Raw genomic sequence first — 24,760 nt, 5'->3', positions numbered from 1 at the left:
CATGTGTGCTCAGAAGCTAGAAAGAGAAAGAAAGGCTTTCCCACACTGCTTACATTCATAGGGTTTCTCTCCTTTGTGAGTCCTCTTGTGTATATGTAAGGAACTCTGGCATCTGTAGGCTTTCCCACATGCCTTACATTGATAGGGTTTCTCTCCAGTATGAATTCTTCCATGTCTTTGAAGAGAACTGGGGCAGCTGAATGCTTTGGTACATTTTTTACATTCGTATGGTTTCTCACCACTGTGATTTCTTTCATGTATTTTGAAACCTAGATGAGAATTGAAAGCTTTCCCACATTTGTTACATTCGTGGGGTTTCTCTCCAGTGTGATTTCTTTCATGTATTTTTAAACCTCGAAGGGAAATATAAGCCTTACCACATTGCTTACATTCATAGAACTGCTCTACTGTGCCAGTTCTGTCATGTGTTTGATATCTATAGGCTCTTCCAGAGTGTTTACACTGATAGGGTTTCTCTTCAGTATGAGTTCTTTCATGCACTCGAAGTGTAACTGGAACAACTGAGGGCTTTCCCATGTTCCTTACATTTATAAGGAGCATCTCCAGTGTGCGTTATCACGTGTCTTTGAAGGGTTTTGAGACACATAATAAAAGCTTTCCCACAGTCTTTACATTTATACATTTTCTCTCCATTGTGATTTTTCATGTTTTTTAAAACACTGCAGATAACTAAAGGCTTTCCCACATGCCTTACATTTATACGTCTTCTCTCCATATTTCTAATACTCATATGGTTTGTGTTCAGTGTGACATCTCATATGTCTATTAAGGGATGAATGACATGTAAAGATTTTTTCACATGCACCGCATTCATGTGGTTTTACTCCAGTAGTTTTCTTGTTCAGACTGAGATTTGGAATAAGGCTGAAGTTTTCTCCACATGGACTACCCTCTTTATTTTCACAGAGTGCCTCAATCATATGACTTCTGTAAATAATGAGAAGCACACTGTTATTTCTTTATTAATGATTTTACACTTATTATATTTATTATGATTTATAGAGATAGTGTAGAGTTTCTCCCTCGCCTGAATTGTTTGAAATTGAATATATTGAATGCTCTGCAAGAGGACTTCACCCTTGAGACTATTTAAACAGTAACATTCATACGTAGGGTTTACTAATACTGTTTCCAAGAGAAATATTTTGCAAACACTGAACAACTATGTCACATTTCAGACAGTATTTTGGGGGAAATTTTTCTTTCTTTTGTTTTTGTTTTTGAAAATTTTCTAATAAATACATTTAAAGCAGGGATTATTTGTTGTTTGCTTCTATTTATTTATTTATTTATTTAACATCTTTATTGGAGTATTGCTTTACAATGGTGTGTTAGTTTCTGTGTTTACTTCTTTTTAAAATTTCATAACATACTAGGATGCTCACATGAGATACTGCTTCTCATTGTGAGTGCAACTCAACTTAGTTTTCTCTCCTGGTTTTTGTACTGATCTTCAGTGACATGATCTTCCCATGTTTTTCCTAAAATGTAGACCCAGAAAAATAATTCCAAAGTATTAAAAGTTACAGAAAAACTATTAGAGTCTAGGTCCATGCCTAGAGCTGTGACCATGTCTAGTTTACTTACCAACATTCTTCCTCTTCCACGTTCCACATCTTGGAACATCGGTGGGTGAGAAAACTCATTCTCAAACTGACAAAAAGAAGGAATGTTGTCGTCCTTACCTACTGAGGCGAGGTTCCAGAAGATTTCCCGCATCACATCTTTGTAGTTTCTTCTGTGAAGGATCCAGTAAAGCCCACTCTTCCAGGGTGAAGTTCACAGCCACATCCTCAAAAGCTACTGAGTCCTAAAAATATCCCAAATAAATGTACAGTCAGATGCATGACAATGACAGCACTAGACATCTATACTCCATCTATAGGAGGGTTATGTATGAGTCTGTCTTCTCCAAACATTTATCTATGACTTTTATCTAACTATGATCATCAAAAGCTTACTCTCTGTCCACACTTACTCCTTCATAAGTTTTTTGGGTTTTTTTTCCCACCATGCTGTGTGGCATACAGGATCTTGGTTCCCCGACCAGGGATCAAACCTGGGCCCCCTGCAGTGGAAGCGCAGAGTCCTAACCACTGGACCAACAGGGAAGTCCCACTCCTTTGTTAAGTTTAATGACATCATGAACACATGCAAATTATTTACACATTTTTACTGTACTCACATTACATCTCATTTCTCTCTAACAGCATGGTGCACGGCATGTTGAGAAATGGTTGGGTAATGTTATAGGAATGAAACAAATATTATCATTTTAAGACCACTAACTCCTTGTGAGAAAGATTCTTTCATCTTCTTCCTTATCACCCCACCATTCACAGCACTCCATGAGGCAAAGGGTCAAATCTGCATGAGGTTTCAATAAATAAAAACACAGTGAAGAACTGGAGGCTTTTTCTTCTAGTCCCATTACCCAACATGAGAGTCCAGGAGGCCTGTAGAAATCAAACTTGTAACAAAGCCCAGCTGGTCACACTGTCCTAAAGTCCTCCAGGCCATTAGAAGTAATCAGAGGCAGCTGCCTGAATGTAAATATTCCTGTGGGGGAAGTGTTGCTTTTAACTTGTGTAATATTTGTCACAGACACAATTCTTCACTTTTTCCCCTGATTTGATAGGTTAAAATATTATTTGAAACTTAGAGCTCAGACATGAGGAAGAGGCATTACAATTTAGAATGAAAGAATCCCTAAACTCATGTGCCTCGGGGCTGCTTCCAGGCATTTTTTAGAACAGCTAATGAGATGACGTATCAAAAGATCTCTTTCCAGTCAATCCTGAACGGTGCATCCTGGTCCTTGTTGCACTTGAGGAACAGGTTAAGAGCTGCAGATTGAAAGTTCACTGAAGTCCACAACGGCTTGATGGTAAATTAGCCCATGATTATAAAATATGTAAAAACGTCAGCAGTGCTTTCCTCCAAAAGAATATAAAATCTCCATTCTCCAATTTCAGGAGGAAGCTATTCCCAACCAGCCAATGTTGATGGTGTCCTGCTAACTTCCAGTCTGGAACTTAGGGAACTTAGAATATGTCATTCTCGGTGTCACTAGAAGAAAATGAAAGATCTTGAAATGAACAACCCTTCTTAGATCCATGGGCGCATTGAGGTCAAAGGGCAAGCCAGTGTCTCCAAAATTGGGAAAGAGAAAAGGAAGATGGAATTTTGAAAGGTGCCCCAAATATTCTGTTCCTAATAAAGCCTATACTGACAAAAAAGTCTATTTATTTATTAGACCAGAATCTAATACAAAGACAAAAAAGAAAAAAAAGACAGAATACAACATCCATGAACCCCAGGACAATGTTCTTGAACAGATGTTTAAAATACACATAATGCTGATACCTGAAAGAAAAAATGGAAAGAAACAGAAAAAATAAGTGAATTAATAAACACCAAAATTTTGGACTGCCCTGTTGGTGCAGTGGTTAAGAAACTGCCTGCCAGTGCAGGGTACATGGGTTCGAGCCCTGGTCCGGGAAGATCCCACATGCAATGGAGCAACTAAGCCAGTGCACCACAACAACTGAGCCTGCGCTCTAGAGCCCGCGAACCACAACTACTGAGCCTGCGTGCCACAACTACTGAAGCCTGGGGGCCTAGAGCCCATGCCCCACAAGAGAAGCCACCGCAATGAGAAGTCCATGCACCGCAACAAAGAGTAGCCCCCACTTCCCGCAACTAGAGAAAGCTCGCATTCAGCAACAAAGACCCAATGCAGCCCCCCAAAACTAATTAATTAATTAATTAACCCAGGAAAAAAAAACACCACCAAAATTTCCTAAAATTAATGACAGACTGCAAACTGTAGATATAGGAACACTAAATATGAAAACATCAGGAGTGCACACCCAGGTACAGTTGACCCTTGAACAACATGGGTGTGAACTGTATGGGTCCACCTATATGTGTATTTTTTCAATAAATATACAGTCAGCCCTCCATACTTATGGATGTGCGTCCCATGAATACGGAAGGCCAACTATGGGACTTGAGCATTCATGGATTTCAGTATCCGTGGCAGATTCTGGAACCAATCCCTCAAGGGCACCAAGGGACGACTATATGTCATATTCAAACTGGTGAAAAATCAAAGACAAAAAGAATGTATTGAAAGAAGCCAGAGGGGAAAACACTTCTTAGGTACAGAGAAACAAAAATTTGGATTAATTGGACTTCTTTTCAGACATTGTGCAAACAGGAACAGAATGGCACAAAATATTTAAAGTTTTGAAATTAAAAAAAACACTCTCCCAGAATTTTTAAAAATTAATTAATTAATTTCTGGCCGTGTTGGGTCTTCATTGCTGTGCGCGGGCTTTCTCTAGTTCCGGCGAGCAGGGGCTACTCTTCGTTGCGGTGCGCGGGCTTCTCATTGTGGTGGCTTCTCTTGTTGCGGAGCACAGCTCTAGGTGCATGGGCTTCAGTAGATGTGGCACACAGGCTCAGTAGTTGTGGCTCGCAGGCTCTAGAGTGCAGGCTCAGTAGCTGTGGCACACTGGCTTAGTTGCTCCATGGCATGTGGGATCCTCCCGGACCAGGGCTCGAGCCTGTGTCCGCTGCATTGGCAGGCGGATTCTTAACCACTGCGCCACCAGGGAAGCCCACTCTCGTAGAATTGTGTCAAGCAAGATCATTCTTCAAAAATAAAGAAGAAATAAGGGGGACTTCCCTGGTGGTCCAGTGGCTAAGATTCCATGCTCCCAATGCAGGGGGTGTGGGTTCAATCCCTGGTCAGGGAACTAGATCCCACATGCTGCAACCAAGAGTTTGTATGCTGCAACTAAAGATCCTGCATGCCACAACTAAAGATCCTGTATGCTGCAATGAAGATCCCATGTGCCGCAACTAGGAATCGACACAGCCAAGTAAATAAATATTTTTCAAAAAAGAATAAGGACCTTCTGAGACAAAAATTGAGGGACTTTGTCATTAGTACACCTACTTTGAATCAATGTTCAAAAATTCATCAGAAAAAATGTAAATGACAACAGTGGAGGATTATAAAAGGAATAAACGATGGTAAAATATCTTTGATATTTACTATCATTCATGTTACAGATGGTACTTTGTTTAAAATAATATTAGCAACAATGTATTTGGTAATAATAAGCTTACAGATAAGTGAAATAAATGACAGCAATATGACAAGGGACAGGGAAGGGGGAATTAGGAGTAGTGTGGTATGAGGTACCTGTACAACCAGTGAAGTGGTATAATGGTACAGACACACCCTGAAGTTATTTGGGGCGTGGTTCCAGATCACTGCGGTAAAATTAATACTGCAGTGAAGCCACTAACATGAATTTTTTGGTTTCCAAGTGCATATAAAAGTTATATAAACACTATACTGTAGGGAATTCCCTGTGGTCCAGTAGTTAGGACTTGGTGCTTTCACTGCCAAGGGCTCAGGTTTAATCCCTGGTCGGGTAACTAAGATCCCACAAGCTGCGTGGTGTAGCCAAACAAACAAACAAATGAAAAACTATACTGTAATCTGTTAAGTTGCAATAGCATTATGCCTAGAAAAAGTGAACATACCTTATTTAAAAGATAATGCTGTTAGGGCTTCCCTGGTGGCACAGTTGTTGAGAATCTGCCTGCTAATGCAGGGGACACGGGTTCGAGCCCTGGTCTGTGAAGATCCCACATGCCGCGGAGCAACTAGGCCCGTGAGCCACAACTACTGAGCCTGCGCATCTGGAGCCTGTGCTCTGCAACAAGAGAGGGCGCGATAGTGAGAGGCCTGTGCACTGCGATGAAGAGTGGCCCCTGCTTGCCACAACTAGAGAAACCCTCACACAGAAACGAAGACCCAACACAGCCAAAAAAAAAAAAAAAAAAAAGAAAGATAATGCTGTTAGAAAAATGGTGCCAATAGCTTGCCTGCCAGAGTTGCTACAAACGCAATATCTGCAAACTGCAACAAAGCAAAGCACAGTAAAATAAGGTATGTCTACACTTGACAGAGGATGTGGCTTAGTTGTAAATGTACACTGCAAACTCAAAGGCAACCACAAAAAATATTTTTTAAATGTGTTATTGATATGCTAAGAGCAGATAAAAAAAATGAATCATGTAAATTGCTCAATTAAAGCCAGAGAAGGCAGGAGAAAGGTGGAAGACAGAAACAAAGAACAAGGGACTTCCCTGGTAGCACAGTGGTTAAGGATCCACCTGCCAATGCAGGGGACACGGGTTTGAGCCCTGGTCCGGGAAGATCCCACATGCCATGGAGCAACTAAGCCTGTGCTCTAGAGCCTGCGGGCCACAACTACTGAACCTGTGTGCCACAACCACTGAAGTCCACATGCCTACAGCCGGTGCTCCACAACAAGAGAAGTCATTGCAATGAGAAGCCTGCGCACTGCAATGAAGAGTAGCCCCCACTCGCCACAACTAGAGAAAGCCCACGTGCAGAAGACCTAACACAGCCATAAATAAATAAAAATTAAACAAACAAACAAAAACAAGGGCAAGAAAGAGAAAACAGTAAGAGGTGTGGTAAATATTCATCTGACCTGATCAACAACTTTAATCATCAATGTTCTCAATACAGTTGAAAGACAGATGCAGTAGTATCAGATTTAAAAAATCACAGTTATATGTTGCCTATAAGAAACCCACTTTAGGGATTTCCCTTGTGGTCCAGTGGCTAAGACTCCATGCTCACAATGCAGGGGGCCCGGGTTCGATCCCTGGTCAGGGAACTAGATCCAATGTGCTGCAACTAAGAGTTTGCAGGCCGCAACTAAAGATTCCACATGCTGCAACTAAAAGATTTCGCATGCCACAAGTAAAAAATCTCACATGTTGCAACTAAAGACCCCACATCCCACAACTAAAGATCCCGCATGCTGCAATGAAGATCCCATGTGTTGTAACTAAGACCAGGTGCAGCCAAATAAATAAATAAATATTTTAAAAAAAGAAACCCACTTAATTTTATTTATTTATTTTTTATTTTTAAAAGTTTTAATTTATTTTTTACTTTTGGCTGCATTGGGTCTTCGTTGCTGTGTGCGGGCTTTCTCTAGTTGTGGCGAGTGGGACTGCTCTTCCTTGCAGTGCGTGGGCTCTAGGCGGGCGGGCTTCAGTAATTGTGGCATGTGGGCTTAGTAGTTGTGGCTTGCAGGCTCTAGAGCGCAGGCTCAGTAGTTGTGGTGCACGGGCTTAGTTGCTCTGCGGCATGTGGGATCTTCCTGGACCAGGGCTCGAACTTGTGTCCTCTGCATTGGCAGGCGGATTCTTAACCACTGCGCCACCAGGGAAGCCCAAAGAACCCACTTTAAATATATAAAGGCTCAGATGAAAGGTAAAGGAATGGAGAAAAATGTCCCACGCCAACACTAATGAAGGAAAGCTGGGGTAGGCGTATGAATTTCAGACAATGCAGATTTCAGACCAAGGAAAACAGATGAAGAGGGCATTACATAAAGACAAAGGGGCCCATTCTCCATGAAGGCATAGCAATCCTTCATGTGTACCTGCATAACAACAGAGGGGCATTAGAATGCAAGGAGAAAGGAGCTGATAGAATGCAAGGAGAAACAGATGAATCCACTTCTATAGTGGAAGACTTCAATGCCCCCTTACCATGAATTATAAATTCCAGCAGGAGAAAATCAGGACAGTTAAACTGATCAGCACAATAAAACAAGTGGATTTAACTGTTGGAATGGAATACTTAATGCAATAACAGCAGAATATACATTCTTTATAAGTTCACATGGAACGTTCACCAAGACAGACTACATTTTGTAACACAGAACACACCTTAACAAACTGAAAGAAAAGAAACCATATGAAATGCGTTCTCAGTCCACACTGACATATTCTAGAGATAAATGACAGGAAGATAGCTGGAAACCCCTAACATACATGGCAATTCAATAACAGAAGTCTAATATTACGTGGGATCACAGAAGTCTCAAGAGAGACTATTTTGTGACTAAAGGAAATGAAAATACACCTTATTAAAGGTAGTGGGATGCAGCATAACTAATGTAAAGAGGGAAGTTTAGGCTATCAAATAAATACACTAGAAAAACCCAAAGATCTATATTCAATAACGTAATCATCTAACTGAGGAAGCAATAAAAATAACAGCAAATTAAAATGGGAATAAGCAGAAGAAAAGAAACATTAAAAGTTAAAAGAGGAATCAGTGTAATTATGGGAAAGCAATAGAGAAAATTAACAAAACCAAAAGCTGCTTCTTTGAAAGATTAATTTAATAAAATTGATAAACATCTAGTCAAGATTACCAGGCAAAGAGAGAAGACAGAAATTATTAATATCAAAAATGAAAGGAGAGGGAAATAAAAAATGAAAAAAGATTTGATACAATCTAACATCCACTATGATAATAAACTAATAATAGAAGGGAACTCTCTGTTCTTAAAAAAAAATCTACACAACACTTGTAGTTAATATTGTACTTAATGGTAAGAAACTGGATGCTTCTATCCAACTGGATGCATCTATCCAACTGGATGCATCTATCCAACTGGATGCATCTATCCAACATTGTACTGGAAGCTCTGGCCAATGCAGTAAGACAGGAAAAGAAAATAAAAGGTACACAGACTGGTAAGCAAGAAATAAGACTGTCTTTGTTCTATACGACATGATTTTCTATGTAAAACATATGATAGCATCCACAACAAACAGACATAACTCTGGGAAATAATAAAAGTGTACAGCAAGGCTGAAGAATATAAATATCAATTGCTTTCCTGTAAACACACAAAAAATGTATTCAACTGATCTTTGACAAAGAAGTAAAGGCAATTCAAAGGACACAAGAAAACCTTAAAAAAATTAGTGATGGAAATAATGGATAGCCACATACAAAGCACACACTCACATATGTACACACAAAAGGAAGGTAAATACAAGCCTTTCACAAAAATTAACTCAAAATAGATCAGAGATCTAAACGTGAAATGCCAAAGTAAAAACTCCTAGATATAACATAAGAGAAAATCTAGGTGACCTTGTCTGTAGTGATGACTTTTCAGATACAACACCAAAAAAACAAAAAATCCACAAAGAAAAAAAATGTTTTACTTCTTTAATATGAAAAACTTGTGTCCTGGGAAAGTGTTAAGACAGGTCACAGACAAGGCTAAAATCTTTGTAAATATCTGATAAATGACTGGTATCCAAAATATACAAAGAACTCAAACTCAAAAGTAAAAACACCAACAACCCAGTTAAAAATGGGCTAAAGATCAGAACAGACACCTCACTAAAGAAAATATACAAATGGGAAATAAGCAGTATGAAAACATGTTCAACATATGTTCTTGGAGAATTACCAAAAAAGAGAGAGAGAAAGAGATGTCCCTACACATTTATACATGGCTAAAATGAAAAGACTCAGAACACCAGATACAGCCAAGACGTGAAGCTGCAGGTAATCCTCATTCACTGCTGGTGGGAAAAGAATTTGGTATGCCTACGTTTGAAGATAGGAATTTTATGTCAAAACTAATTATACTCTTATATAGTAAGATCCAGCAATCACACCTTGGTATTGACCTAAATGAGCTGAAACCTTATATTCACAAAAAACCTGCATATGAATGTTTGTATGCACTTTACTCATAATTGCAAGAGTTAGAGGTAAGCAAGATATCCTTCAAGAGTCGAATGGATAAACAATCAGTGGCATATCCATACGATAAAATATTGTTCAGTAAAAAAAAAAGAAATGAGGTATCAAGCCATGAAAACACATGGAGGAAACACAAAAGCATATTGCTAAGTGAACGAAGCCAATCTGACAAGGCTATATACTGTATGATTTCAAATGTAAGACATTCTGAAAAAGACAAAATGACAAGCTAGTAAAAAGATTTTTGGTTGATAAGGACTTGGGGGTTGGAGGGAGGAACAGATGAACCAACAGGCGGAGCTTAAGGGATTTGACGAAAATGAAACTACTCTATATACTACAGAAATGATGGATATATGCCATTAAACGTTTGCAACCCCAGAGAGCATATAACACAAATAGTCAAGAATAATGTAAATTGTGGACTTTTAACGCACGAATATGGGTTCAGTAATTGTAACAAATGTACTGTAGTAATACAAGATGTAAAAAGTAGTGCAAACTGTGTGGGTGCAGAGGGGTTATTTTTCTACTAAGGAAAAGAAGAATTACAGGACCACAATATTCAATAGATAAAGGAATCCAAAGGAAAGAAAAGCAAATATTTGAATCAGCTGAGATAAGCACACCACTTCCCTACAGTTCAAAACAAAAACCCACATTCAGAAAGTTAAGCATGTTCTTAAAATTGTGGTCCAGACACTCCTGACTGAGATAGAACCCCTAGAAGTGAGTCAGTCCCTGGTGAAGAAGGGTAGGGACCCAAAATAAACTCTGGCAGCTGCACATACTCTTCTCTTGCCTGGCGGTATGCAAGCCCTTCCTCCCCCAGGCTTTCATTCTCACAAGTGAGGAATTTCTCAGCAGGTTCCGGCCCAAATGAACTCCCAAATTCCTAAACACTTTGATAAGGAGACAGAACACCAACCTCCACAGACTACCCTGTGCACAAATTACACTGAATGCACCGACATTATGGATGCAACACTCAAAAAAATGTCTAAAAATGTCTAGGTCTAAAGGAACCACAACTACAACCCCCTCGCCCCCATGTGCACTTGCTTTCCCAGCTTTCCAGGGCTCTGTAGTTTCACTCCTTCCATGATGGGTGTGACCAGGTAGGAGGTAGGCTCCCCAAGAAGAACCAACTGGACCTTCAAGTACTTCCCTTTGCAGCCTTAAGGAGGCATTAACTTGGGTCTTCTACACCCCACTGGAGTTGTTTGGAACCTACTTTTATATTTTAAATGACACAAGCCCAGTGTTTGAACAATCCAGCAAAATCATTCAAACCCAGTATTTTTGCAGAAAGGAAGGAAGAAAATCATAAGGCACTTTTACTAGTTCAACCAGAAAACCCAAATATCTATTTATTTGTAAAAGAAGATGTCAGTTAATTATCATTTTCATGGTAATACATTGTTTTGTAAATAATTAACCACACTTGAACACTTCTGATTTTCAAGTCTAAGCCCTGGAATTCCTATTGAAATCATCCAAAAAGAAAGTACGCACCTCAGAAACTTACTACCCGTTCTCAGGGGAAGAAAAAAGTGAAACCACAATCCTTTCCTTTTTTGAGAAAAGAAAGCATAAAGCGCTTTTATTGCAATAATAAAACTTGAAACTCATATGTAGTGTAGGGGGTGGGGATAGGGGTGGAGGAGTAGGCAGCAATTTCTCTCATCAAATTGCTACACCAGACAGGAAAGGGGTGAGAGTGGGGAAGGCGAAGCCAGGAAACTCTGAGATCAGCAGGGGGAGATGAGCATCAAAAAACAAGAGATGCTGAAGCTGTGATGACCAACATCATTTTCTTAAGACAACACTCAAGGATTTGTCATGATGGCTGGGGTTTCATGGGTGTTAAGTGTCTACAAACAGCAACTTCAATTTAACTTTCAATTAAAGTTCTTAAAATTTACAAGTGGAGCTTGGATAGCTATGAGATTACAAAAATCCTGAATATCTATTAGAAAAACCACAGGATGAAAAAAAAAAAAAGCCAGGCCATGAAGAAGGTTTCAGAGGTCCCTGCTGGTCCAGGGACAGACACCTGTAGTGTCCAACATCTCAGTGAGAACGATCTGCTTTCAAAAGGCAGAGAGTCTAAGGGGAGGGTGAAGGTGGGGCAGTGGAGGCAAAGACTCTCCCGCTTACCACTTTAGTGAAACCACAATTCTTAACAAATGGAATGTAATCCTGGAATATTTTCTTTTGGCTTAAATTCACCTCTTTCTTGCCTCTTCGAAAGTCTCTTACATTGTCTTTCAAGCTCTATAAATTAGATACATTTCACCTCTATTGAAAAAGAGAGACTTAAATAAGTGAATAAATCTTTTCAAGGTGACAAACCCAGAGGGAGTAGTTCTTAGAGGACAGTTCGCCCAGGAAAGTTCCAAAGAAGAACCTCATCAAAGGATGTCTGTCCCTAGAAAATAAACTTGGAGAAAAGATTTCATACAACAAAGTCCAGGTGGTTATTCTCTGCTTTCCTCTCACGTAAAATACCCACAGACAAAAAAAAAAAAAAAAAAAAAAAGCCAACCATGGCTCAGTGTTAAACGATATACAGTTAAAATACTGGACCTCTTTGAAATGAACCCCGAAAATGGATAGTTGGTAATGCTGTTGTGAATCAGTGTGGGGAAGAGTGTTTTGGGAATGCGGGGAGCGATCTGGAAATTTAGGCATTTGTTGCCAGCTACTCTGGGGGGACAGCATCGTGGATTTGAAATCTTGCTTCCCAAACAGTTGGAAAACTCAGGAGGAAAGTGGTCCCCCTGTGTCAAAAAGGAGAGGCTGGGGGCTTCCCTGGTGGCGCAGTGGTTGAGAGTCCGCCTGCCGATGCAGGGGACACGGGTTCGTGCTCCGGTCTGGGAAGATCCCACGTGCCGCAGAGCGGCTGGGCCAGTGAGCCATGGCCGCTGAGCCTGAGCGTCCGGAGCCTGTGCTCCGCAACGCGAGAGGCCACAACAGTGAGAGGACCGCGTACCGCAAAAAAAAAAAAAAAAAAAAAAAAAGGAGAGGCTGGGAACCCACAGACCACAGATCCTTCCACGCACGAACCCCTGGAGACCTAGTCAGTACTGTCCCCTGATGACCCTCCCCGTGGTCACCGCACAATCTGAGGGATACGCGGGGCTGCGGGCACAGAGATGCCCAGAGAGGCCCCGGGGTCAGGGCCCCAGTCGCCGCGCGCAGTGACGGGACACGATGCGCGGACGTCCCGTTACCGGCCTCGCCCCCACGCTGCGAGCCGGAGGGAATGAGGTCTGAGCGGCACCCCGAGGGTGAACTCGGTCCGCAGACTCGGGAGTTGACCGCGGGGAGCCTGGGTCCCGCCACGGCCGGTTCCAACCAGCCTCCCCTCTCCGTCTTCCAACCAGCCTCTCCTCTCCGTCTCCGCATGCCAGGGGGCAGCACACTCACCATTTCTAGGTTTCCTGGGTCCCTCCTAACGACCAGTGCAGATCACAGCGCGACGAGACTGTGGCAAAGGAACTAGCAACGGTGAAGGGCACATAAGAGTCGACCCTGGGGTGGGCCAAGTCGGGAAGCTGTGTAGCACCACCCACCTGCCTCACCCGCGCCCCTGATTGGACAGACGTATGCTGTGCCCCTTGGAGAAAGCTTTGCTCTGCAGAATCCTCTGTGGCCTGTGGGGAGGGCCTGTGGGGAGAGCCTGTTTCCACCTGGCACATTTTATTTTATTTTATTTTATTTTATTTTATTTTATTTTGGTTGCCTGGGGTCTTAGTTGCCGCATGCGGGATCTTCCGTTGTGGCATGTGGGATCTTTCATTGCAGCTGCGTGGGCTCTGTGTTGCGGCGTGCGGGCTTCTCTCTAGTTGTGGTGCGGGGGCTCCAGAGCGTCTGGGCTCTGTAGCTGAAGCACGGGCTCTCTAGCTGTGGCATGCAGGCTCAGTTGCCGCGCGGCATGTGGGATCTTAGTTCCCGGACCAGGGATGGAACCTGCGTCCCCTGCATTGGAAGGTGGATTCTTAACCACTGGACCACCAGGGAAGTGCAGGCACATTTGATTTTAAACCGAACTTTTATCTGCTCTGGGCTACTTTTGATTATGGTAATATACATGCAATAAATATTTACACTTTCATTATTTTTAAAGTATATCGGTAAATATTGTGAAATACATTAACATTGTGAAACCAATCTCCGGAACTATTTTAGTCTTCCAAAACCACAACTCCATACCCACTAGACAACAATTCCTCATTCTCCCCGTCACCCAGCCCCTGGCCAAAAACCATTCTACTTTTTGTCTTTATGAATTTGACTATGCCAGGTAACTCATACAAGTGGAATCATACTGTTTCAACTTTTTTGAAAGGCTGATTACACTTAGCATAATGTCCTCAAGGTTCATCCATGTTGCAGCAGGTGTCAGATTTGCTTTCTTTTAAAAGCCTAACAACGCTCTGATGTGTATGTGCCTCATTTCTTTGATCCATTCAACCATTGATGGATGCTTGAGTTACCTCCACCTTTTGGTTATTGGGAATAATGCTGATATGAACACAATTGGATATGTATCTTTCAATTCGAGTCACTGCTTTCAATTCTATTTCAATTCCTCGAAGTAATTTTGCCAGATAGTAACTCAATTGAAATTTTTTGAGGAATCGCTTTGTTGTTTTTCATACCATCAACAAGATTTTATATTCCCAGTAACAGTGCACAAGGGTTCTGAAGGGTGTTTTCACTTTCTGGATGGTTATCTTTGAAGCACAAAAGTCATTAATTTTTTTCTTCCAGTTTCATTGAGATATAATTGATATACAGCACTGTGTAAGTTTAAGGTGTACAGCATAATGGTTTGACTTACATTCATCATGAAACGATTATCACAATAAGTTTGGTAAACATCAATAACTACATGTAGATACAAAATTAAAGAAATAAATTTTTTTCCTTGTGATGAGAACTCTTGGATTTACTCTCTTAACAACTTTCATCGTATATATCAAATATTTATCTATTGTATATTACATTCCTAGTAATTACTTATAACTGGAAGTTTGTACCTTTTGACTACCTTCGTCCAATTACCCCTCCCCCATCCCCGCACCCTTGAATCCCCCGCCTATGGTAACCACAAATCTGATCTATTTTTCTGTGAGTTTGTTTGTTTTTGAAGTATAATTTACCTACAACACTATGTTAGTTCCTGTTATGCAACATAGATAGATATTTCTATACATTTCAAAATGATCTCTGTAAATCTAATTACCAACTGTCACCATGCAAAGATTTTACATAATTATTGGCTGTACATTTCATACCAGTGACATTTATTATTACTATTTTTTAAATTATCTCCCTCCTTTTTTTAAAAAAGATTTTTCTTTTGTGATGTGGACCATTTTTTAAAAAGTCTTTATTGAATTTGTTACAATACTGCTTCTGTTTTCTGTTTTGGTTTTTTGGCTGAAAGGCATGTGGGATCCTAGCTCCCCAATCAGGGATTGAAACTGCACCCCCTGCATTGCAAGGCGAAGTCCCAACCACTGGACCACCAGGGAAGTCCCCATACCAGTGACATTTATTTTGTAACTTAAAGTTTGTACCTCTTAATCTCCCTCACCTATTTCTCTCCTCCCCTCACTTCCCTCCCCTCTGGCAATCACCTGTTAGTACTCTGTATCTATGACTCTGTTTTTGTTTAGTATGTTTGTTCACTTGTTTTTTAGATTTCACATATAAGTGAAATCAGAGTATTTGTCTTTCTGTGTCTAATTTCACTTAGCATAATACCCTCTAGGTCCATCCATGTTGTCTCAAATGACAAGATTTAATTCCCTTTTTGGCTGAGTATTATTTCATTTTACATATATACAGTCTTCTTTATCCATTAATCTATTGATGAGCACTTAGGTTGCTTTCATATATTGGCTACTGTAAATAATGCTGCAATGAACATATGGGTGCAAATATCTTTTCAAATTAGTATTTTCACTTTCTTTGGATAAATACCCAGGAATTGAGTTGCTGCATTGTATGGTAATTCTATTTTTAATTTTTTGAGGAATCTTCATACTGTTTTCCATAGCAGCTACACCAATTTTCACTCCCACCAACAGCACACAACAGTTCCCTTTTCTCCACGTCATCACCAACACTTGTTATTTGTCTTTTTGAAAATAGTTCTTCTGAGAGGTGTGTGGTGATATCTCATTGTGGCTTTGATTTGCATTTCCATGATGATTAGTGATGTGGAGCATCATTTCATGTGCCTGTTGGCCATCTGTATGTCTTCTTTGGAAAAATGTCTATTCAGATCCTCTGCCCACTTTTTAATTTTTTTTATGTTGAGTTGATTTATTTTTATATTCTGGATATTAATCCCTTATTGAATATATCATTTGCGAATAACCTCTCTCATTCTGTAGGCGGCCTTTATGTTTAGTGGATAGTTTCCTTCACTGTGCAAAAGCTTTTTAGTTTGATGTGGTCCTATTTGATTATTTTTGCTTTTGTTTTCCTTGCCAGAGGAGATGTATCAAAAAAAAAATATTGGGCTTCCCTGGTGGCGCAGTGGTTGAGAGTCCGCCTGCTGATGCAGGGGACACAGGTTCGTGCCCCGGTCTGGGAAGATCCCACATGCCGCGGAGTGGCTGGGCCCTTGAGCCATGGCCACTGAGCCTGCACATCCAGAGCCTGTGCTCTGCAACGGGAGAGGCCACAACAGTGAGAGGCCCACATACTGCAAAAAAAAAAAAAAAATATATATATATATATATATATATATATATATTGCTAAGAGCAATGTAAAAGGTCATAATGACTATATTTTCATCTAGAAGTTTTATCATTTCAGGTCTTACATTTAAGTCTTTAATCCATTCTGAGTTTATCTTTGTATATGGTGTGAGAAAGTAGTCCACTATGATTCTTTTGCATGTAGCTGTCCAGTTTCCCCAACACCATTTTTATTCCCCTATTATATATTCTTTCCTCCTTTGTCATAGCTTATTTGCCTATGTAAGCATAGGTCCACCTCTGGGCTCTCTATTCTGACCCATTGATCTATGTGTCCGTTTTTCTGGCAGTACCATACTGTTTTGATTATTGTAGCTTTATAGTATAGTTTGAAATCAAGAGCGTAATACCTCCAGCTTTGTTCTTTTTTTAAAGATTGTCTTGGTTCTTCAGAATCTTTTGTGTTTCTACGCATATTTTAGAATCATTTGTTCTAGTTCTGTGAAAAAAATGCCATTGGTATTTTGATCGGAATTACATTGAATCTGTAGAATGCCTTCAGTGGTATGGTCATTTAAACACTATTAATTTTTCCATTCCATGAGCACAGTGTATCTTCAGTTTCTTTCATCAGTGTCTTATAGATCTGAGTCAGGGCTTTTACCTCCTTAGTTAGATTTATTCCGAGGTATTTTATTCTTTTTGATTCAGTTGTAAGTGGGATTGTTTTCTTAAATTCTCTTTTGGATACTTTGTTGTTAGTGCATAGAAATGCAACAGATTTCTGTATATTAATTTTGTAGCCTGCAAATTTATGCATTTATTGATGAGTTCTAGTAGTTTTTTGGGGGTATCACTAGGGTTTCCTATGTGTAGTATTATGTCATCTGCAAACAGGGACAGTTTTATTTCTTCCTTTCCAGTTTGGATTACCTTTGTTTCTTTTTCCTGTCTGATTGATGTGGCTAGAACTTCCAATACTATGTTGAATAAAAGTGGTGAGAGTGGGCATCTTTCTCTGTTCTTGATCTTAGAGGAAGCTTTCAGCTTTTTACTGTTAAGTATTTAATATTAGCTGTGGGCTTGTTATATATGGCCTCTATTATGTTGAGGTATGTTCCATCTATACCTCCTTTGCAGAGAGTTTCTATCATAAATGGATGTTGAATTTTGTCAAAAGCCTTTTCTGCATTTGATGAGATGATCATATGGTTTTTATTCTTCAATTTGTTAATGTGGTGTATCACACTGATTGATTTATGGATATTGAACCATCCTTGAATCCCTGGGATAAATCTCACTTGATCATGGTATATTATCTTTTTAATGTATTGTTGAATTCTGTTTGCTAATATTTTATTGAGGACTTTTGCATCTGTGTTCCTCAATGATATTGCCATGTAATTTTCTTTTTTGTGACATCTTTGATCTGGTTTTGGTATCAGGGTGGTGCTGGCCCCATAGAATGAGTTTGAAAGCATTCATTCTTCTGAAATTTTTAGAAATAGTTTAAGAAGGTTAGGTATTAACTCTTCACCTGTGAATCTGTCTGGTCCTGGATTTTTGTCAGGATTTTTAAAAATCACCGATTCAATTTTATTACTGGTAATGGGTCTGTTCATACATTCTTGATTCAGTCTTGGGAGAATGTACATTTCTAGGAATTTGTCCATTTCTTTTAACAATTAGCTTAAATTTTTCATAGTAATCTCTTAGGATACTTTTTTTCTGTCGTGTTGGTTATAACTTCTTTTTCAGTTCTGATTTTATTGATTTGAGCCCTCTCTCTTTTTTTCTTTTCTTTCTTTTTTTAAATTTATTTTTGGCTGTGTTGGGTCTTCATTGTTGCATGCGGGCTTTCTCTAGTTGTGGCAAGCGGGTGCTACTCTTCATTGTGGTGCACAGGCTTCTCATTGCAGTGGCTTTTCTTGTTGCAGAGTATGGGCTCTAGGCGTGCGGGCTTCAGTAGTTGTGGCACTTGGGCTCAGTAGTTGTGGTACATGAGCTCAGTAGTTGTGGTGCACAGGCTCTAGGGTGTGCAGGCTTCAATAGCTGTGGCACATGGGCTCAGCAGTTGTGGCATGTGGGCTCAGCAGTTGTGGCTCAGGGGATCTAGAGAGCAGGCTCAGTAGTTGTGGTGCATGGGCTTAGTTGCTCCATGGCATGTGGGATCTTCCTGGGCCAGGGATTGAACCCGTGTCCCCTGCACTGGCAGGTGGATTCTTAACCACTGTGCCACCAGGGAAGTCCCTCTCTTTTTTTCTTTATGAGTCTTCCTAAAGGTTTAATAACTTTTTATCTTTTCAAAAAACCAGCTCTTAGTTTCATTAATCTTTTCCATTGCTATTTTAGTCTCTATTTCATTTATTTCTGCTCTGGTCTTTATGATTCTTTTCCTTCTACTAACGTTGGGTTCTGTTTGTTCTTCTTTTTCTAGTTCCTTTAGGTGTAAGGTTAGGTTGTTTAGTTGAGATTTTTCTTGTTTCCTGAGGTAGGCCTCTATCACTATAAACTTCCCTCTCAGAACTTCTTTTGCTACATCCCATAGATTTTGGATCTCTGTGTTTTCATTTTTACTTCTCTACAGGTATTTTTTGTTTTCCTCTTTGATTTCTTCAGTGACCCACATGTTGTTTAGCTTCCACATGTTGTTTTGCCTCCACGTTTATGTTGTTTGCATTATTTTACTTGTAGTTGATTTCAAGTCTCATAGCTTTGTGGTTGGAAAAGATGCTTGCTATGATCTCAGTCTTGTTAAATTTACTGAGACTTGTTTTGTGGCCTAGCCTGTCATATGTCCTGGAGAATGTTCCATGTGCACTTGAAAGGAACGTATACACGTTCCTCTGTGGCTTTTGGATAGAATGTTCTAGATATAACTATTAAGTTCATCTGCTCCAATGTGTCATTAAAGGTCAAAGTTTCCTTATTGATTTTCTTTTCTTTCTTTTAAAAATATTTATTTTGGCTGTGCTGGGACTTAGTTGCAGCACATGGGATCTTTGTTGCAGCATGCGGGATCTTTAGTTATGGCATGTGGGATTTTTTTTAGTTGTGGCATGCAGGCTTCTTAGTTGTGGCACGAGGACTTCTTAGTTGCGGCTTAGTTGTGGCATGCGGACTTCTTAGTTGCAACATGCAAAGTCTTAGTTGCGGCATGCATGTGGGATCTAGTTCCCCACCCAGGGATCGAACCAGGGCCCCCTGCATTGGGAGCGTGGAGTCTTACTCACTGGACCACCAGGGAAGTCCCTTGATTTTCTTTTTGGATGATCTGTTCATTGATGTAAGTGGGTGTTAAAGTTTCCTACTATGTTTGTGTTTCTGTCACTTTCTCCTTTTATGTCTGTTAATATATTTTAAAAATATATTTAGGTTCTTCTATGTCAGGTGCATATATATTTACAATTGTTATATCTTCTTGAATTGATCCCTTGATTGTTACGTAGTCTTTCTTTGTCTTTTGTCCAGTCTTTGTTTTCACGTCTATTTTGTCTGATATAAGTATTGCTACCCTTTTTTGTTTGTTTGTTTCCATTTGCATGTAGTACTTTTCCATCCCCTCTCTTTCAGTTCATGTGTGTATTTAGATCTGAAGTGAGTCTCTTGGAGCAGCATATATATGGGTCTTGTTTTTGTATCCATTCGCCCATTCTATGTCTCTTTATTGGAGAATTTAGTCCATTTACATTGAAAGTAATTGATAAGTATGTACCTATTGACATTTTGTTATTTATTTTTGGATTGTTTTTGTAGTTCTTTTTTTTTTTTTTTTTTTGCAGTACGCGGGCCTCTCACTACTGTGGCCTCTCCCGTTGTGGAGCACAGGCTCCGGACATGCAGGCTCAGCAGCCATGGCCCACGGGCCCAGCCGCTCCGCGGCACGTGGGATCCTCCCAGACCGGGACACGAACCCGTGTCCCCCGCATCGGCAAGCGGACTCCCAACCACTGCGCCACCAGGGAAGCCCTGTAGTTCTTTTTTGTTCCTTGCTTCTTCCTTTGCTCTCTCCCCTTGTGCTTTGATGACTATCTTTAGTGTTATGTTTGAATTCCTTTATCCTTTTTGTGTGTGTATCTATTATAGATTTTTGGTTTGTGGTTGCCATGTGGTTTATATGTAGCCATATAAGACTATTTTAAGTTGCTGATCTCTTAAGTTCAAATGCATTTTAACAACCCTGCATTTTTACTACCCCCATCAATGTTTACTGTTTTTGACATCATACTTTATATCTTTTGTTTTGTGTATCCCTCAACTACTTACTGTGAATATAGATGATTTTGCTACTTTTGTCTTTTACGCTTCCTACTGGCTTTATAAGTAGTTCATCTATTATCTTTACTGTATATTTGCCTTTGCCAATGAGATTTTTCCTTTTGTAACTTTCATATTTCTAATTGTGGTGTTTTCGTTTCCACTTAGAGAAGTCCCTTTAACATTTCTTGTAAAGTTGATTTGGTGGTGTGTTGGGGAAGCTAGTAAAGTAGTCTTATTCAGGCTTCAGAGGTGGCACTAGGTCTCTCTCTGACCAGGCAACAAGCCTAAAAACTGGCTATGTGCCAAACTGCTGAGCTACATGCAGACCAGCAGGGGTGGTGCCAGCATACCTTGTAAATCATTAGATAAGATGGGGAGTAAGTCTGGGGGCTTCTTGAACTCTGAGGGCCTGGCCAGCCCCAGGGGATCAGAGAACACTCCAAGACTTTATGAGTTAAGACCAAGGCATTTATGACAATAACTAGAGCTGCAAATTTGCACGTAGGCCTACTGTTATCACCCTCGGCCTGGTGCTAGAAGCAGGACTCCTTTGAGTAACAAACTGAAGTCTCACCTGTGGGGTGGACACACTGCTTGGGGCTTTTCCCCAAATGGGACTCCAGATTGCTCTTCCAGGGACTTCCTAGCGCTGCTTGGATCTGGATGTAGGTGCTCCACCAATTTGGTGATGTACAAACCTCTATTATTCTTTCTTAATTAGTTAAAATATTCTTTTCTTAATTGATATACTCTATTCTTGTGTTAATCCAATAAACTCTTTAAATTTTTGCTTAACTTAGTGTGGAGTGGTTATTTGCCAGTGAATCCTATGAACCTGAAATGAAAGTAAAACTTTCAGCAAAACATGGTGCTAAACCCTTTTAGATTTTTCTTCTCTACAAAACTTTTGATCTCTCCATGAAATTTAAATGAAAGCCTTACCAGGTAGAGTATTCTTGGTTGTAGATTTTTCTCTTCAGCACCTTAAATATATTGTGGCACTCACTGCAGAGATTCTGCTGAAAAGTCAGCTGATAACCTTATGGGAGTTGTCTTGTATGCAATTTAGAGCTTTGCCCTTACTGCTTTTAATATTCTCTTTATCTTTAATTTTTCCCATTTTAATTACAATATGTCTTGTGATCCTTTTTAGGTTAATCCTGTTTGGGACTCTCTGTGCTTCTTGAACTTGTATGTCTGTTTCCTGTCCCAGTTTATGGATGTTTTTAGCTACTGTGTCTTTAAATACATTTCTGCCCCATTTTCACTCTCTTTTCTTTCTGGGACCCCTATAATGTGAACGTTAGTATGCTGTACGTTGTATCTTATACTGTCCTTATTTTAAAAGATTTTTTTTGTTTGTTTTTCTGTTCAGCTTGAGTAATCTCTACTGCTCTTTCAGTTTGCTGATCTGTTCCTCTGTGTCAACTAAACTACTGTGCCTTCCTTCCAGTGTATTTTTTTCCAGTTATTGTATTTTCAGCTCTTTTTGATTCTTTATATTTTTTGCCTTTGTTAGAAAATTCTAACTTCTCACTGTGTTCACCTATTCTTCTCTGGAGTTCTTTGAGCATCATTATGATTATTACCTTGAACTTTTTATCAGGTAGATTGCTTAAATGAACTTCATTTAGTTCTATTTCTGGGGTTTTATCTTGCTCCTTCATTTGGAACATTTTCCTCCATTGCTGCATTTTGCCTAATTCATTGTTTTTGTACCAATGAATTTGGTAGGTTGCTTATGTTTCCCAAACTTGGAGAAGTGGCCTTATGTAGAAGACATCCTGTGTTGCCCAGCAGCACACTCCCCTCTGGTCTAGGGGTGCTATCCATGTGGGCTGTGTGGGTCTTTCTGTTTTAGTTGGATGACTACTATGGGCGCGCTGGTAGGTATGGCTGGCCCATGGTCTAGTTGGTTGCCAGGAAAGCCTTGTGCAGAGAGGTTGACAGCTGCTGACGGTTGAGGCCAGGTCATGGCACATCCAGCGGAGTCTTGGTCCTAGCCCATTGGTGGGCAGGGCCAGGTCATGACAAGGCTGGCTGTGGAGCCCATGGGTTCTGGGGGCCAGTGCTGGCCCACTGGCTTGTGGAGCCATGTCCTGGGGTGCCTGGCTGCAGTGCCAGGGTTCTTGGAGCTAGTGTCAGCCTGAAGGTGGATAGGGCTATGGCACAGAGGAGGGGTCCTGGGGCTGGTGTCAGCCTGCTAGTGGTTGGTGCTGGTTCCTGAAACAGCTGGCTGCATGGTCCAGGGAGTCCCAGAGCAGGTCTTGGCCTTCCATCTTGGCCTTCCAGTGAGTGGGGCCATGGCTCAGGGAAACCCAGAGTGGTACTAGCCTGCTGATTGTAGGCCAGGTCTTCACACAGCTAGCTGCAGTGGTCCTGGGGTTTGTGTCTGCCAATTGGTGGGTGTGGCCAGGGCTCAGGGTTTCCCAGGCTGGTGCCCACCCTCTAGTGTGTGAAGTCAGGTCCTGGGGCTAGTGTCAGCCCACTGGTGGGTGGAGCCAGGTCCAGAAATCTCTGGCTGTGAGCCTGTAGGAATCCTGGTACTATTTCCAGTTCACCGGTGCATGAGACTGGGTCTTGGACCCTCTGGTGGGCAGGGTCAGGTCTCAGGGCAGCTGGAGGCTCAGGGGGTCTTAGAGCACCTGGGCCTGCTGGTTGGTGGGGCTGTGTCCCTGCTTGGCTAGCTGCTTGGCCTGGGGTGTGCCAGGACTGGTGCCAACCAGCTGGTATGGGGGGCCAGGTCCTGGCAGTAATAAGCTAGAGGGAGGATTCCAAAATGGTATTCGCCAACACCAGTGTCCTCATGCTAATAGGAGCCCACCAAAATGGCTGCTGCCAGCACCTCATCCCCAGCATGAGTCCCAGTTGCCTCCTGCCTCTCTGGGAGACTCTCCAATATCACTAAGTGGGTCTGACCCAGGTTCCTTTTAAATTACTGTGTCTGCCCTGGGTCTTGGAGCATGTAAGGTTTTGTGTAAGCCCTTTAAGAGTGGAGTCTCTTTTTCCCACAACCCTCTAGCTCTCCCCAAAGTAAGCCCCAATGACTTTCAAAGACAAATGTTCTGGGGGCTCTTCTTCCTGGTGCAGGTCCCCCAGGCTGGGGAGCCCAATGTGAGGATTGGACCCTTGCTCCTTGGGAAGAACCTCTGCAATTGTAATTATCTTCATGTTTGTGAGTCATCTATCTATGGGCATGGGTCTTGACTATACTGCATCTCTGCTCTTCCTACCCATCGTGTTGTGCTTTCTTCTTTATATCTTTAGTTTGTAGAAGATCTTTTTTTTTTTTTCGGTATGCGGGCCTCTCACTGTGTGGCCTCTCCCGTTGCAGAGCAGTCTCCGGACGTGCAGGCTCAGCACCCGTGGCTCACGGGCCCAGCCGCTCCGCGGCATGTGGGATCTTCCTGAACCGGGGCACAAACCTGTGTCCCCTGCATCGGCAGGCGGACTCTCAACCACTGTGCCACCAGGGAAGCCCTAGAAGATCTTTTTTGCTAGTCTTCAGGTTGTTCTCATAAATGGTTTCTCTGTAAATACTTGTAATTTTGGTGTGCCCATGGGAGGAGGTGAATTCAGGGTCTTCCTACTCTGCCATCTTCGCCACACCCCAAAAGTCATTGATTTGATGAAGTCCAAACTACCTATTTTTTCTCCCATTTTTGCTCCAGCACTGCTCCCCTTTGGGGTAAAAGTGCCAATATTGAGAGGAGGGAGAGCACACACTTAGAGGGAATGGAACCAACTTGAACTGGACCCTGAGGGTTTCTGTTCCAGCACCTTTGGACCTGATCCCACCCTGATAGGGCAGTGTTGGCTACTCAGCATAGGAGAGGCCCTGGCTCACACCCAGCTCTGGTTTCAGCTCCTCCGTCTCTAGCCCCATTGACCACCAAGGTGATAGCTGTCAGCACACCCTGAGGTGACATGATGAGATAAAACTAGTGGTCACTTCAGGTCCAGCTCTCAAACCAAAGCCACTGGGCACACAAGAATGTATAGGGACCTTCCCATACAAGACACACATTTAACCTTGGGATAAGTAACTGTTTCACCTAATTTCATAGAGAAAGAGAAAGTTAAGCAAAATGAAAAGACAGAGGAATTTGTTTC

At 41.2% G+C, this 24,760-nt stretch overlaps 1 protein-coding gene across 1 annotated transcript in view; it reads right to left on the bottom strand.

Moving 5' to 3' along the window:
* The window catches only part of LOC308616714 (uncharacterized protein), a 59,702-nt gene extending 46,594 nt beyond the window's left edge, over positions 1-13,108 (bottom strand). Inside the window, exon 1 of the mRNA XM_081233079.1 lies at positions 13,097-13,108. The gene's annotated coding sequence lies outside the window, so the exon portion shown is untranslated. The remainder of the gene's footprint in view (positions 1-13,096) is intronic.
* Between the last annotated feature and the right edge of the window lie 11,652 nt (positions 13,109-24,760).

This window comes from Mesoplodon bidens (genome assembly GCF_964165515.1).
Source record: "Mesoplodon bidens genome assembly, chromosome: 4".
NCBI lineage: Eukaryota > Metazoa > Chordata > Mammalia > Artiodactyla > Ziphiidae > Mesoplodon > Mesoplodon bidens.
Note: the sequence above shows the minus strand (reverse complement) of the source record. Positions and strands in the feature narration are given on the sequence as shown.